The 17640-nt window shown below is 37.9% G+C and overlaps 1 non-coding gene and 1 pseudogene across 1 annotated transcript; one reads left to right on the top strand and one right to left on the bottom strand.

The window, feature by feature from the left end:
- The window catches only part of LOC148548717 (protein FAR1-RELATED SEQUENCE 5-like), a 29632-nt pseudogene extending 12418 nt beyond the window's left edge, over positions 1–17214 (top strand).
- LOC148548718 (small nucleolar RNA R71) lies at positions 2107–2214 on the bottom strand. Its single transcript, XR_015898381.1, has one exon. It is a non-coding gene; the product is annotated as a small nucleolar RNA R71 (small nucleolar RNA).
- Positions 17215–17640: the final 426 nt, after the last annotated feature.

Raw genomic sequence — 17640 nt, 5'->3', positions numbered from 1 at the left:
GATTTCTATCAATCTTGCTGTCGAATGTAATGATCTGCTAAAGCTTGGCTGGCCATTTGTCATGTCTAGTGTTTTGGACCGGAGCTTTCACTGAAAGCTTGGCTGGCTAGTAAGCCATGTCTAATTCCTGGACCGGAGCTTTAGACTAACATTGCATGATTCCTGGAATTCTCATTAAAAAATTTTGAAATCCTTATTTTCCTTTTTTCAAATAATTTTCGAAAAATCCATAAAAATTTTATAAAATCAGAAAACCAAAAATAATTTTATGTTTCCTGTTTGAGTCTTGGGTCAAATTGTAAGTTTGGTGTCAATTGCATATTTTTAATTTTCACTAAAATTTTCAAAAATCCATGCATTGAGTTCTTCATGATCTTCAAGTTGTTCTTGATGATCTTCTTTGTTTGATCTTTGTATTTTCATGTTTTGTGTCTTTTCTTGTTTTTCATATGCATTTTTGAATTATTAGTGTCTATAGAGTAAAAATTTTTAAGTTTGGTGTCTTGTATGTTTTTCTTTTCTTAAAAATTTTCAAAAACATGTTCTTGATGTTCATCTTGACATTCAAAGTGTTCTTGGTGTTGATCATGACATTCAAAGTGTTCTTGCATTTTGTTCTTGTTTTGATTCATAATTTTCATGTTTTGAGTCATTTTGTTGTTTTTTCTCTTTTCTCATTAAAAATTCAAAAATAAAAAATATATCTTTCCTTGTTTTACTCATAAATTTCAATTTCAAAATTCTATCTTTTCATATCTTTTTCAAAAATCAAATCTTTTTCATTTATTTTTATATATTTTCGAAATTTTTTTATTTGATTTTCAAAATCTTTTTCTTATTCTTACTCCATATTTTCGAAAATCTCACTAACTTTAATGTTTTAATTCAAAAATTTTTCAAGTTGTTACTTGCCTATTAAGAAAGGTTCAATCTTTGAATTTTAAAATCATATCTTTTAGTTTCTTGTTAGTCAAGTAATCAACTTCAACTTCAAAATCAAATCTTTTTAAATTTCCTTTTCAAATCTTTTTCAAATTAAATTTCAAATCATATCTTTTTCAAAACTTAATTTCAAAATCTTTTCTAACTTCTTATCTTTTCAAAATTGATTTTCAAATCTTTTTCAATTAACTACTTGACTTTTTGTTTGATTTTAAAAGTTTTCTATTTCAATTATATCTTTTTCAAAATCACCTAACTAATTTTCTCTCTCTAATTTTCGAAAACTCCTCTCCAATTTTTCAAAATTCTTTTTAATTAACTAATTGTTTTAAATTTTAATTTAATTTTATTTCTCTTTGTAATTTTCGAATTCTAACTAATAATTAAAATAAAAACAAAAATATTTTTCCTTTTATTTTAATTTAAATTCGAATGCCTCTCTCTCTCATGTCTTTCTATTTATTTATTTCTCTACTAGCACTCATTTTCCAGTCAAAATTTGAACCCCTTTCTTCTCTGTGTTTGAATTTTTCTCTTTCTCCTTCTTCTCTTCTTATCTTCTTCTACTCACATAAAGGAATCTCTATACTGTGACATAGAGGATTCCTCTTCTTTTCTGTTTTCTTCTTTTTCATATGAGCAGGAACAGGGATAAAGACATTCTTATTGAAGCTGATCCTGAACCTGAAAGGACTCTTAAGAGGAAACTAAGAGAAGCTAAAGAACAACCCTCTGGAGAAGACCTGACAGAAATTTTTGAAAAAGAAGGAGACATGGCTGAACCTAATAACAATGGTGGAGATGCAAGGAAGATGCTTGGTGACTTGATTGCACCCTATTCTAACTTCTATGGAAGAAGCATCTCACTTCCTGCAATTGGAGCAAACAATTTTGAGCTTAAGCCTCAATTGGTTTCTCTAATGCAGCAGAATTGTAAGTTTCATGGACTTTCAATGGAAGATCCTCATCAGTTTTTAGCTGAATTCTTGCAAATCTGTGACACTGTCAAGACCAATAGAGTTGATCCCGAGGTCTACAGGCTTATGCTTTTCCCTTTTGCTGTAAGAGACAGAGCTAGAACATGGTTAGATTCACAACCTAAGGATAGCCTGAACTCTTGGGATAAGCTGGTCAGTGCTTTTCTGTCCACCTCAAAAGATGAGCAAGCTTAGAGTGGAAATCCAAACCTTCAGACAGAAGGAAGGTGAGTCCCTCTATGAAGCTTGGGAAAGATATAAGCAATTAATCAAAAGGTGTCTTACTGACATGCTTCCAGAATGGAACATCATATGTATATTCTATGATGGTCTATCTGAGTTGTCAAAAATGTTATTGGACCATTCTGTAGGAGGATCTCTTCATCTGAAAACCCCTACAGAAGCTCAGGAGCTCATTGAAATAGTTGCAAATAACCAGTTCATGTACACCTCTGAGAGGAATCCTGTGAACAATGGGACACCTCAGAAGAAGGGAGTTCTTGAAATTGATACTCTGAATGCCATATTGGCTCAGAACAAAATATTGACTCAGCAAGTCAATATGATTTCTCAGAGTCTGAATGGATTGCAAGCTGCATCCAACAGTACTAAAGAAGCATCTTCTGAAGAAGAAGCTTATGATCCTGAGAATCCTGCAATGGCAGAGGTGAATTACATGGGAGAACCCTATGAAAACACCTATAATCCTTCATTGAGAAATCATCCAAATTTCTCATGGAAGGACCAACAGAAGCCTCAACAAGGCTTCAATAATAATGGTGGAAGAAATAGGTTTAGCAATAGCAAGTCTTTTCCATCATCTTCTCAGCAACAAATAGAGAATTCTGAACAAGAGCCATTCTGGCCTGGCAACCATAGTCTCTGATCTATCCAAGACCACACTAAGTTTCGTGAATGAAACAAGGTCCTCCATTAAAAATTTGGAGGCACAGGTGGGTCAGCTGAGTAACAAGATTACTGAAAGTCCTCCCAGTACTCTCCGAAGCAATACAGAAGAAAACCCCAAGAGAGAGTGCAAGGCAATAACCATGACCAATATGGCCGAACCTGGAGAGAGTGAGGAGGACGTAAGTCCCAGTGAGAAAAGCCTCGTGGGACATCCTCTGGGCAGAAAAAATTTCCCTTTGAGGAACCAAAGGAATCTGAGGCTCAAACAGAGACCATAGAGATTCCATTGAACTTCTTTCTGCCATTCATGAGCTCTGATGAATATTCTTCCTCTGAAGAGGATGAAGACATCACTGAAGAGCAAGTTGCTAAATATTTAGGAGCAATCATGAAGCTGAATGTCAAGTTATTTGGTACTGAGACTTTGGAGGATGAACCCCCCTTGTTCACCAATGAACTGAATGCATTAATGATGTAGACATTACCTCAGAAGAAATCGAATCCCGAAAAATTCTTCATACCTTGTACCATAGGCACCATGACCTTTGAGAAGGCTCTATGTGACCTGGGGTCAGGGATAAACCTCATGCCACTCTCTGTAATGGAGAAACTAGGAATCTTTGAGGTACAAGCTGCAAGAATCTCACTAGAGATGGCAGACAAATCAATGAAACAGGCTTATGGACTAGTAGAGGACGTGCTAGTAAAGGTTGAAGGCCTTTACATCCCTGCTGATTTCATAATCCTAGACACTGGGAAGGATGAGGATGAATCCATCATCCTTGGCAGACCCTTCCTAGCCACAGCAAAAGCTGTGATTGATGTTGACAAAGGAGAGTTGGTCCTTCAGTTAAATAAGGACTACCTTGTATTTAAGACTCAAGGTTCTCCTTCTGTAACCATGGAGAGGAAGCATGAAAAGCTTCTCTCAATACAGAGTCAAACAAAACCCCCACATTCAAACTCTAAGTTTGGTGTTAGGAGGCTACAACCAAACTCTAAGTTTGGTATTGAGAGGCCACAACCAAACTCTAAGTTTGGTGTTGAGAGGCCCCAACCCTGCTCTGATTATCTGTGAGGCTCCATGAGAGCTCACTGTCAAGCTATTGACATTAAAGAAGTGCTTATTGGGAGGCAACCCAATGCTATTTAATTATATCTATTTATTTTCCATTGCTATTTTATGTTTTCTTTAGGTTGATGATCATGTGAAGTCACAAAAACAACTGAAAAATCAAAAATAGAATGAAAAATAGCTCACCCTGGAGGAAGAGCTTACCAGAATGGGCGTTAAACGCCCAGTCTGGCACCATTCTGGGTGTTTAACGCCAGAAACAGGCACCAGACTGGCGTTTAACGCCAGAACAGAGCATCTAATTAGCGTTTAACGCCAAGAATAGGAGAAAAGCTGGCATTAAACGCCATAAACAAGCAGCAACCTGGCGTTTAACGCCAGAAGTGCACTCTAAGGGCATTTTGCACACCTAAATGGAGCAGGGATGATAAGTCCTTGACCCCTCAGGATCTGTGGATCCCACAGGATCCCCACCTACCCCACCTCTCTTTCTCTCTCTCTCCCACCTTTTCATAACACTCTTTTCCAAATACCCTTCACCAATCACCTCCATTTCTCCTCCAAAACCATCATACAACCCACCTACACCCACCCACTCAAATTCAAACCATCACTCCTTCCTTTTCACACATCATAACCACCTAAAACCCCCTTGGCCGAACCATTCACACACCTCCATCTCCTCCATCTCTTATTCTTCTCCTCCTTTCTTTCTTCTTTTGCTCGAGGACGAGCAAACCTTCTAAGTTTGGTGTAGTAAAAGCATTGCTTTTTATTTTTCCATAACCATTTATAGCACCTAAGGCCAGAGAAACCTCTAGAAAGAGGAAAGGGAAGGCAATTGCTTCCAACTCTGAGTCATGAGAGATGGAGATATTTATCTCACAAGCCCATCACTAAGAAAAGGATGGAGCAAACAAGAGAGCCCACTTATGGACCTCAACAAGAGCATGAGGAAATTTCTCATCATAAAAAATCCCTGAGATGCCTCAAGAGATGCACTTTCCTCCACAAAACTATTGGGAGCAAATCAACACCTCCATAGGAAAATTAAGTTCCAACATGGGACAATTAAGGGTGGAGCACCAAGAGCATTCTATCCTCCTCCATGAAATTAAAGAAGATAAAAAAGCTATGAGGGAGGAGCAACAAAGGCAAGGAAGAGACATTGAGGAGCTAAAGCACTCCATAAGATCTTCAAGAGGAAGAACAAGCCGCCATCACTAAGGTGGACCCGCTCCTTAATCTCCTTGTCTATTTATTATTTTTTTTCTGTTTTCGTTTCCTATGCCTTATGTTTTATTTATTTTTGTGTCTTATTACATGATCATTAGTGTCTAAGTGTCTATGTCTTAAAGCTATGAATGTCCTATGAATCCATCACCTTTCTTAAATGAAAAATGTTTTTAATTACAAAAGAACAAGAAGTACATGAATTTCAAATTCATCCTTGAGATTAGTTTAATTATTTTGATGTGGTGACAATACTTTTTGTTTTCTGAATGAATGCTTGAACAGTGCATATGTCTTTTGAATTTGTTGTTTATGAATGTTAAAATTGTTGGCTCTTGAAAGAATGATAAAAAAGGAGAAATGTTATTCGATAATCTGAAAAATCATAAAATTGATTCTTGAAGCAAGAAAAAGCAGTGAATAAACAAGGCTTGCGAAAAAAAAAGGCAAAAATAAAAGAAAAAGAAAAAACAATCAGAAAAAACCAGTAACCCTTTAAACCAAAAGGCAAGGGTAAAAAAAAAAAGATCCAAGGCTTTGAGCATTAATGGATAGGAGGGCCCACGGGAATAAAATCCTGGCCTAAGCGGCTAAACCAAGCTATCCCTAACCATGTGCTTATGGTGTGAGGGTGTCAAGTTAAAAGCTTGAGACTGAGCGGCTAAAGTCGTGATCCAAAGCAAAAAGAGTGTGCTTAAGAACCCTGGACACCTCTAATTGGGGATTCTAACAAAGCTGAGTCACAATCTGAAAAGGTTCACCCAGTTATGTGTCTGTGGCATTTATGTATCCGGTGGTAATACTGGAAAACAAAGTGCTTAGGGACACGGCCAAGACTCATAAAGTAGCTGTGTTCAAGAATCAACACACTGATCTAGGAGAATCAATAACACTATCTGAATTCTGAGTTCCTATATATGCCAATCATTCTGAACTTCAAAGGATAAAGTGAGATGCCAAAACTGTTCAGAGGCAAAAAGCTACTAGTCCCGCTCATCTAATTGGAGCTAAGTTTCATTGATATTTTGGAATCTATAGTATATTCTCTTGTTTTTATCCTATTTGATTTTCAGTTGCTTGGGGACAAGCAACAATTTAAGTTTGGTGTTGTGATGAGCGGATAATTTATACGCCTTTTGGCATTGTTTTTAGGTAGTTTTCAGTATGTTTTAATTACTTTTTAGTATATTTTTATTAGTTTTTATTTAAAATTTACATTTCTGGACTTTACTACGAGTTTGTGTGTTTTTCTGTGATTTCAGATATTTTCTGGCTGAAATTGAGGGACCTGAGCTAAAATCTGATTCAGAGGCTGAAGAAAGACTGCAGATGCTATTGGATTCTGACCTTCTTGCACTCGAAGTGAATTTTCTGGAGCTACCGAAGCTCAATTGGCGTGCTCTCAATTGTGTTAGAAAGTAGACATCCAGAGCTTTCTAGAAATATATAATAGTCTATTCTTTGCTCAAGTTTTGATGACGTAAACTGGCGTTCAAACACCAACATCCTGCCCTATTCTGGAGTTAAACGCCAGAAACAGGTTGCAAATTAGAGTTAAACGCCAGAAACAGGCTACAACCTGACGTTTAACTCCAAAAAGAGTCTCTACACATGAATGCTCAATGCTAAGCCCAAGCACACACCAAGTGGGCCCGGAAGTGGATTTCTGCATCATTTACTCATCTTATGTAACCCTAGCTACTAGTTTAGTATAAAAACTACTTTTAGTGATTTATTTCACATCTTTTGAATAATTTTATGTTCAGAGATCACGTTTAGGGGGCTGGCGATTCGGCTTTTCCTGGACCTTCATCACTTATGTATTTTCGACGGTGGAGTTTCTACACCCCATAGATAAAGGTGTGGAGCTCTGCTGCTCCTCATGAATTAATGCAAAGTACTATTGTTTTTCTATTCAATTAAAGCTTATTCCTATTCTAAGATATTCGCTTGCACTTCAACATGATGAATGTGATGATCTGTGACACTCATCACTATTCTCAACCTATGAACACGTGCCTGACAACCACTTCCGTTCTACCTTAGATTGAGCGTGTATCTCTTAGCCTCCTGATCGTGAGATCAGAGTCTTCGTGGTATAAGCTATAATTATTGGCGGCCATTCCTAAGATCCGGAAAGTCTAAACCTTGTCTGTGGTATTTCGAGTAGGATCTGGGAAGGGATGACTATGACGAGCTTCAAACTCGCGAGTGTTAGGCGTAGTGACAGACGCAAAAGGATCAATGGATCCTATTCCAACACGATCAAGAACCGACAGATGATTAGCCGTGCGGTGACAGCGCATTTGGACCATTTTCACTGAGAGGACGGGAAGTAGCCATTGACAACGGTGATACCCAACATACAGCTTGCCATGGAAAGGAGTATGAATGATTGAATGAAGGTAGTAGGAAAGCAGAGATTCAGAAGGAGAAAAGCATCTCCATACGCTTATCTGAAATTCTCACCAATGAATTACATAAGTATCTCTATCTTATTTTATATTTTAATTATATTTTAATCATCAAATCTCCATAACCATTTGAATCTGCCTAACTGAGATTTACAAGATGATCATAGCTTGCTTCAAACCGACAATCTCCGTAGGATCGACCCTTACTCACGTAAGGTTTATTACTTGGACGACCCAGTGCACTTGCTGGTTAGTTGTGCAGAGTTGTGAAGAAGAATTGAGATTATGAACGTGCGTACCAAGTTTTTGGCGCCGTTGCGGGGGAATGAACAGTCACAATTTCGTATACCAAAACTCACACAACAATCAATGACACATATTGAAGTTGTTGCAACACCTAAGTGACATAGAGGTGAAACACATGGATGTTCTGGAACTTAGGAAAAAGAAGATAGAAGTGGAAATCAATCAAATAGCAAGCATGGCCCACAAAGCTTTACAAAGCTAAAAAATATGTCACTAGGTAAGCTTTGATCCAATTTCACAATTCTACAATCTCAATGCATGAAATAAGTGATGTGAATAAGGGTAAACCATAAACAAGCATCACCTAAAAAAATGCAATGATAATATACAATTGCATAACAATAGATGATGAATGCATGGTGGCCAAAACATGCAATTCAAAAGAGTTAAGAAGCTTAAAGGCAATGTAACATTCACTTGGTGCTCACAAATGTTAAACATGAAAACTCAAAACCAAGTGACAAAATATAGCCTCAACAATTAAATCCAACAATAAAAATAAAAAAGAATTATGCTAAAATAGCATCAGTTAATACTAAGCAGCAATAAATGGCAAACAAAATTAATAATCCAACACTTATAACGAAAAATAGAAAATGAAATAAAAGATTAAACTAATTAAACAAGTAACTAGCTAACTAAAAGAAATGGTTATGGATGGTGTTTGGTAGTATTGGATGATGATTGAAAGGTGGAAAGAGAAGAGAAGAAGGAAAGAAATGGGAAGAGAAGAAAAGAAGGTAGGTAAAACAGGGCAATCTGTGCGTGCACGTCATGTGCGCGTAAGCGTGGATTGATGAAATGGAAGCGACGCGTACGCGCGGCTGATGCGTACGCGTGCATGGCAAAGAAGAGAGTCGACGCGTACGCGCAAGGTACGCGTGCGCGTGTCCTAGGGCACAAAGTTAGCACACTTCAGGCACAACTCTCGGGAAAATGGCTGGGAAGTGGGAAAATTTAATCCACGTGTACGCGTGCATAATGCGTGCGCGTGGATGGTCGAAATGGCTTGATTCACGCGTACGCGTAAAGCACGCGTGTGCATGGATGGTGCTCTGTTTTTCACAATTTTTTTCTATGTTTTTGCACCAAACCAAGCATTCCAAAGCTCCAAACAACTACCAAAACACCACAAAAGCTTATTTAACACACTAAACTACCAAACAAACTTAACAAATCAATCAAAACATGAAATTAAACCTAATTTACGAATATGTACAAAAGAGAAAAATGAAAGGATATTACCATGGTGGGGTGTCTCCCACCTAGCACTTTTGTTTATTGTCCTTAAGTTGGACTTATGGGGATCTCCTCATCAAGGTGGCTTGTGCTTGAATCCATCCTTGAACATCCACCAATGCTTGGACTTCCATTGTGCTTCATCATTCATAGTTAATAACGCCAAGCTTTGATAGAGTTCTTCACAAACCATAGGCTCCCAAAGTTAATTGATGATGATTGCAATGCACCTGCAACCTTTCAAAGGTGCATGCTCTCTATCTTCTCTGATACGGTAGAGAAATTTTTGGAAGTCTTTATGGATGACTTTTCAGTTTTTGGAGACTCATTCAGCTCTTGCCTTGACCATTTAGCACTTGTTCTGAAAAGATGCCAAGAGACCAACCTAGTTTTAAACTGGAAAAAATGTCACTTTATGGTGACTGAGGGAATTGTCCTTGGGCATAAAATTTCAAATAAGGGAATAGAAGTGGATCAAGCTAAAGTGGAAGTAATTGAAAAATTACCACCACCTGCCAATGTTAAGGCAATCAGAAGCTTTCTGGGGCATGCAGGATTCTATAGGAGGTTTATAAAGGATTTTTCAAAAAATGCAAAATCTCTGAGCAATTTGCTAGCTGCTGACACGCCATTTGCGTTTGACACAGAGTGTCTGCAGGCGTTTGAAACTCTGAAAGCTAAGCTGGTCACAGCACCAGTTATTTCTGCACCAGACTGGACATTACCATTCGAACTAATGTGTGATGCTAGTGACCATGCCATTGGTGCAGTATTGGGACAGAGGCATAACAAGCTTCTGCATGTCATTTATTACGCTAGTCGTGTTTTAAATAATGCACAGAAAAATTACACAACCACAGAAAAAGAGTTATTTGCAGTGGTTTATGCCATTGACAAGTTTAGATCATACTTAGTAGGATCAAAAGTGATTGTGTACACTGACCATGATGCTCTTAAATATCTACTTACAAAGTAGGATTCAAAACTCAGGCTCATAAGATGGGTGTTGCTTCTGCAAGAGTTTGATATAGAAATAAGAGACAGAAAAGGGACAGAGAACCAAGTGGCTGATCATCTATCCCGGATAGAACCAGTAGAAGGGGCATCCTCCCCCTGTATTGAGATCTCTGAAACCTTTCCGGATAAGCAATTATTTGCCATTCAGGAAACACCATGGTTTGCAGATATTGCAAACTATAAAGCTGTAAGATTCATACCCAAAGAGTACAGCAGGCAGCAAATAAAGAAATTGATTTCTGATGCAAAGTACTACTTATGGGATGAACCATATCTCTTTAAGAGATGTGCAGACGGAATAATCCGTAGATAATGTGCCCAAGGAAGAGGCACATAAGATCTTATGGCATTGCCATGGATCACAATATGGAGGCCATTTCGGAGGTGAGCGAACAGCCACCAAGGTTCTCCAATGTGGCTTCTACTGGCCTACTCTCTATAGAGACTCCCGAGAGTTTGTACGTAACTGTGACAGTTGCCATAGAGCTGGTAATCTGCCTCATGGTTACGCCATGCCTCAACAAGGGATCTTGGAGATTGAGTTGTTTGATGTATGGGGTATTGACTTCATGGGGCATTTCCCACCATCATACTCAAACACGTATATTCTGGTGGCAGTAGACTATGTATCCAAATGGGTAGAGGCAATTGCAACACCCACTAATGATACTAAGACAGTGCTGAAGTTCCTCCAGAAACATATCTTCAGCAGGTTTGGTGTCCCTAGAGTACTAATCAGTGATGGAGGCACTCATTTCTTCAATAAACAGCTTTACTCTGCTATGGTCCGATATGGAATTAGCCACAAAGTAGCAACTCTATATCATCCACAAACAAATGAGCAAGCTGAAGTCTCTAATAGAGAACTAAAAAGAATTCTGGAACGGACTGTAATTACCCGTAGAAGGGATTGGGCAAAAAGCTTGGATGATGCTCTGTGGGCATACAGAATAGCATTCAAGACTCCTATAGGAACCTCTCCATACCAGCTTGTGTATGGCAAGGCCTGTCATCTGCCTGTTGAACTGGAGCATAAGGCCTACTGGGCAACCAGATTCCTAAACCTGGATGCTAAGTTAGCTGGAGAGAAGAGATTACTCCAGTTAAATGAGCTAGAGGAATTCAGACTCAATGCTTTCAAAAATGCAAAAATTTACAAGGAGAAAGCAAAAAGGTGGCATGATAAGAAACTGTCATCCAGAGTCTTTGAACCAGGATAAAAGGTTCTGCTGTTAAACTCTAGGCTTAGATTATTCCCCGGGAAACTGAAATCCCGGTAGAGGAGACCATATGTGATTACAAGTGTGTCACCATATGGCTCTGTGGAGCTTCAAGACATTGATTCTAATAAGAAGTTCATTGTTAATGGACAGAGAGTCAAGCATTATCTTGAAGGCAATGTTGAGCAAGAATCCTCAAAGCTGAGACTAGATTAAAAGCTCAGTAAGGTCCAGCTAAAGACAATAAAGAACCGCTTATTGGGAGGCAACCCAATTTTTACTTATCTATGTTAATTTTCTGTTTTCCATGTTTATTTTATGTTTTCTTTAGGATGATGATCATGTGGAGTCACAAAAATCAAAACAAAATCAAAAACAGCATTAAAAATAGCTCACCCTGGAGGAAGAGCTTACTGCTGTTTAAACGCCAGTAAGAAGCATCAGACTGGCGTTTAACGCCAGAAAGAAGCATCAAGCTGGGGTTAAACGCCAGAAACAAGCTACAGTCTGACGTTTAACGCCAGAAACAAGCACCAACTTGGCATTAAAGGCCAATAAAGGGAGAAAAGCTGGCGTTAAACACCAGAAACAAGCAGCAACCTGGCGTCTAACGCCAGGATTGCACTCTATGGGTGTTTTGCACGCCTAAATGGAGCAGGGATAATAAGTCCTTGACCCCTCAGGATCTGTGGACCCCACAGGATCCCCACCTACCCCACCCATCTCTCTCTCTCTCTCCCACCTTTTCATAATACTCTTTCCCAAATACCCTTCACCAATCACCTCCCCCTTCCCCTATATAAACCCCTCACCACTCCTTCATTTTCACACATTACAACCACTACTTCTACCCCTTGGCCGAACCATATATCTCCCCCCATCTCCTCCATTTTCTTCTTCTTCTACTACTTTCTTTCTTCTTTTACTCGAGGACGAGCAAACCTTTTAAGTTTGGTGTGGTAAAAGCGTTTCTTTTTTTTTCCATAACCATTAATGGCACCAAAGGCCGGAGAAATGTCTAGAAAGAGGAAAGAGAAGACAATTGCTTCCACATTCGAGTCATAGGAGATGGAGAGATTCATCTCACAAGCCTATCACTAAGAAAAGGATGGAGCAAACAAGAGAGCCCACTCATGGACCTCAACAAGAGATGCCTCAAGGGATGCACTTTCCTCTATAAAACTATTAGGAGCAAATTAACACCTCCCTAGGAGAATTGAGTTCCAACATGGGACAACTAAGGGTGGAGCACCAAAAGCATTCTATCCTTCTCCATGAAATTAGAGAAGATCAAAAAGCTATGAGGGAGGAGCAACAAAGGCAAGGAAGAGACATTGAGGAGCTAAAGCACTCCATAAGACCTTCAAGAGGAAGAACTAGCCGCCATTACTAAGGTGGACCCGTTCTTTAATTTTCCTGTTTTTTATTTTTCTGATTTTCGTTTACTATACTCTGTGTTTATTCATGTTTGTGTCTTTATTACATGATCATTAGTGTTCAAGTGTCTATGTCTTAAAGCTATGAATGTCCTATGAATCCATCACTTTTCTTAAATGAAAAATGCTTTAATTACAGAAGAACAAGAAGTACATGAATTTTGAATTCATCCTTGAGATTAGTTTAATATTTTAATGTGGTGACAATACTTTCTGCTTTCTGAATGAATGCTTGAACAGTGCATATGTCTTTTGAATTTGTTGTTTATGAATGTTAAAATTGTTGGCTCTTGAAAGAATAACGAAAAAGGAGAAATGTTATTGATAATCTGAAAAATCATAAAATTGATTCTTGTAGCAAGAAAAAGCAGTGACGAACAAAGCTTGCGAAAAAAATAAAAAAAAATAAAAAATAAAAGAAAGAAAAAGAAAAAGCAAGCAGAAAAAGCCAATAGCTCTTTAAACCAAAAGGCAAGAGCAAAAAGCCAGTAACCCTTTAAACCAAAAGGCAAGGGTAATAAAAAGGATCCAAGGCTTTGAGCATTAAAGGATAGAAGGGCCCACAGGAATAAAATCCTGGCCTAAGCGGCTAAACCAAGCTGTCCCTAACCATGTACTTGTGGCGTGAAGGTGTCAAGTGAAAACTTGAGACTGAGCGGTTAAAGTCGTGGTCCAAAGCAAAAAGAGTGTGCTTAAGTGCTCTAGACACCTCTAATTGGGAACTCTAGCAAAGCTGAGTCATAATCTGAAAAGGTTCACCCAGTTATGTGTCTGTGGCATTTATGTATTCGGTGGTAATACTGGAAAACAAAGTGCTTAGGGCCACGGCCAAGACTCATAAAGTAGCTGTGTTCAAGAATCAACATACTGAACTAGGAGAATCAATAACACTATCTAAATTCTGAGTTCCTATAGATGCCAATCATTCTGAACTTCAAATGATAAAGTGAGATGTCAAAACTGTTCAGAGGCAAAAAGCTACTAGTCCCGCTCATCTAATTGGAGCTAAGTTTCATTGATATTTTGGAATTTATAGTATATTCTCTTCTTTTTATCCTACTTGATTTTCAGTTGCTTGGGGACAAGCAACAATTTAAGTTTGGTGTTGTGATGAGCGGATAATTTATACGCTTTTTGGCATTGTTTTTAGGTAGTTTTTAGTATAATTTAGTTAGTTTTTACTATGTTTTTATTAGTTTTTATGCAAAATTCACATTTCTGGACTTTACTATAAGTTTTTGTGTTTTTCTATGATTTCAGGTATTTTCTGGCTGAAATTGAGGGACCTGAGCAAAAATCTGATTCTGAGGCTGAGAAAGGACTGCAGATGGTGTTGGATTCTGACCTCCCTGCACTCGAAATAGATTTTATGGAGCTACAGAAACCCAATTGGTGCTCTCTCAGATGCGTTGAAAAGTGGACATCCAGGGCTTTCCATCAATATATAATAGTCCATACTTTTCCCAAGTTTTGATGATGCAAACTGGTCTTCAAACACCAACTTCCTGTCCTATTCTGAAGTTAAACGCCAAAAATAGGTTGCAAACCAGAGTTAAATGCCACAAACAGGTTGCAACCTGGCGTTTAACTCCAGGAGAAGCCTCTACATGTGTAAAGCTCAATGTTCAGCCCAAGCACACACCAAGTGGACCTCGGAAGTGGATTTCTGCACTATTTGTACTTAGTTACTTATTTTCTGTAACCCTAGCTACTAGTTTAGTATAAAAATAACTTTTAGAGACTTACTACGTACCTCATGAAATTTTTACACTTTACATTGTATTTCTGACGGCATGAGCCTCTAAAATCCATGGTTGGGGTGAGGAGCTCTGCTGTGTCTCGATGAATTAATGCAATTACTTCTGTTTTCTATTCAATCATGCTTGTTTCTGTTCTGAGATACTCGCTCGTACTTAACCGTGATGAATGTGATGATCCATGACACTCAACACCATTCTCAACCTATGAACGCGTGCCTGATAACCACTTCCGTTCTACCTTAGATTGAGTGTGTATCTCTTTGGTTCCTGGTTCACGAGTTTGATTGCCTCTCCTAACAATAGAGCATTCAAATATGTGAGATCAGAGTCTTCGTGGTATAAGCTAGAGTCAATTGGCAGTATTCCTGAGATCCGAAAAGTCTAAACCTTGTCTGTGGTATTCCGAGTAGGATCCAGGAAGGGATGACTGTGACGAGCTTCAAACTCATGAATGCTGGGCGCAAGGATAGTGTGCAAAAGGATCAATGGATCCTATTCCAACATTAGTGAGAACCGACAGATGATTAGCCATGTACATGGACCCTTTTCACTGAGAGGACAGCTGGTAGCCATTGACAACGGTGATCCACCAACATACAACTTGCCATGGAAGGAGCTTTGTGTGTGTGAAGAAGAAGACAGTAGGAAAGCAGAGATTCAGAAGTCAGAGCATCTCCAAAACCTCAACCTGTTCTCCATTACTGCATAACAAGTATTTGTTTCATGTTCTTTTACTTTTTACAATTAAAACTAAGAATCATTACTGATATCCTGACTAAGAATTACAAGATAACCATAGCTTGCTTCAAGCTGATAATCTCTGTGGGATCGACCCTTACTCACGTAAGGTAGTACTTGGACGACCCAGTGCACTTGCTGGTTAGTTGTGCGGAATTGCAAAAGTGTGATGTGATTTCGTGCACCAAGTTTTTGGCGCCGTTGCCGGGGATTGTTCGAGTTTGGACAAATGACGGTTTATTTTGTTGCTTAGATTAGGAAAAATTTATCTTTTTAGTTTAGAGTCACTAAAATTGCGTCTTCTATTATTGTTTTTGGTTGAAACTCTTTTTTTTAAAATCCTTATTTTCTTTTTCTTAAATTTTTTCGAAAATTTTTTATAAACTAATAATTGAGTTTTTCTGTTTGAGTTTAGTTTCATATTTTAAGTTTGGTGTCAATTGCATGATTTTATTTTTCTTTCAATTTTTTTGAATTATTAGTGCTCAGAATATAAAAATTTTTTAAGTTTGGTGTCCTTTGTGTTTCTGTTTTCTTAAAAATTTTTCAAAAGTTGTTCTTAGCGTTCATCGTGATATTCAAAGTTTTTCTGTTTGTTTCCTTTGTTTTGATCTAAAAATTTAAGTTTGGTGTCATTTTTACTATTTTTCTCTTTCTTCATTAAATTCAAAAATATCTTTTCTCTTTATTTTAATTAGGTTATGTGCATGACACTTGATGCGTAATGCAACAAGGAATATTCACAAACATCAGTTTAAAAAAATGTTTACAAAGTTAATGTTAGGTGATTACGAAATTGGTGTGTTTGAACAAAAGTGGGAGGAAATTGTTGGAAACTTTGGAGTGGAATATCGCAAATGGATAATAGATATGTATGGCAGAAGAAATATGTGGGCTACCGCTCATATCCGAGAAACATTCTTTGCTGGATTTAGAAGAACTTTAAGATGTGAAAGTTTACATGCTGTCCTCAAAGGATATGTTAAATCACGCCATAATTTGACAGAATTTATTCAACACTTCCAATGTTGTTTGAGCTACATGCGACACAGACAGAATTTGGCAAACTTTAAATCATCAAATAGACAACCTATAATGAAGACACACTTTCAACAATTAGAAAGGTTAGTAGCTACCATATAAAACCGGCAAGTTTTTAAGTTGTTCCGTTTAATGCTTCACAAGGCCGGCACATTGAAGGTTATATATGAAAAGGAAACAAGTTCTTGCAAGATATATCAGGTATCAAAATTTTACAAGCCTAACATGATATGGCATGTGTCTTTTCATGGAGAGCAAAATGAATTTAAATGCTCATGCATGAGAATGGAATCCTTAGGTATTCCATGTAGTCATATACTACTTATTTTGCATTTTTCAGACATTGCAGAGGTACCAAAATCGTTAGTGCTATAAAGATGGACTAGAAAAGCTAAGGAAAACATTAGTGGATATGATGACATAGGTGGCTTGATGGAGGATTCCTTAGCTATTAGTCGGCGTGCATGTTTGTCATATTGGTGTAAATAAGTTATGAATGAAGGGTGCCTAAAAGGGGATCTATTTAATGAATCACGAGATGCATTGGCAAATATACTTTCATCCATTAGGGCTCATAGTGGGGAGGATAACATGGTGGAGGGGCATGCAGAATACATATATAAAGGCCTTGAAAATAATGAAAATATTGAGATAGAGACCACAAGGAAGCATAAGCATTGTAGCTGCATACTGTCGCAAGGGAGGTCATAACATCACTACGTGTTCTATGAGGAAAATGGATGAAAAGACTCCCCAATTTGATTGTGACGGTGAGAAGAATCGTGAGAGTGAAGACTACTCCTTCGTAGGTGCTGAAAGTGATGAGTATGTTCACACTGAATGGTTTGATGATGAAGATGTAAGTACAATAAATTTTCTTATAATTGAATATCTTGTATTTTGTTAGTGTTTCTTCGATAGAACAAATTTTGGTATTCTTGACTTGAGTTGTCAAGATATATGGTGCGCAAAATTGAACTTGCACTACTTCTTCGGCAAGTGTACCGGGTCGTCCAAGTAATACCTCAGGTGAGTGAGGGTCGATCCTACGAGGATTGTTGGATTGAGCAAACAATGGTTATCCTGCAGATCTTAGTCAAGCGAATAGAAAGATAGTTGTTGTTGTTGAATGGGCATAGAACAAACAATAAAGAAAGCAATAAAGAACTGATACAGAAATAGTAATGAGAAATTAGTTAAGGCTTCGGAGATGCTTTATCTTTCCGGATTAATACTTCTTACCGACTACTTTAACAATGAATGATTCATTCTATGGCAAAGCTGTAAGTGATTAACACCATTGATCGTGGTCATTTAATATGAATGAGGGTAA

Source organism: Arachis ipaensis, chromosome B8, assembly GCF_059453495.1.
Source record: "Arachis ipaensis isolate K30076 ecotype BB chromosome B8, ASM5945349v1, whole genome shotgun sequence".
Taxonomy (NCBI): Eukaryota; Viridiplantae; Streptophyta; class Magnoliopsida; order Fabales; family Fabaceae; genus Arachis; species Arachis ipaensis.
Note: the sequence above shows the minus strand (reverse complement) of the source record. Positions and strands in the feature narration are given on the sequence as shown.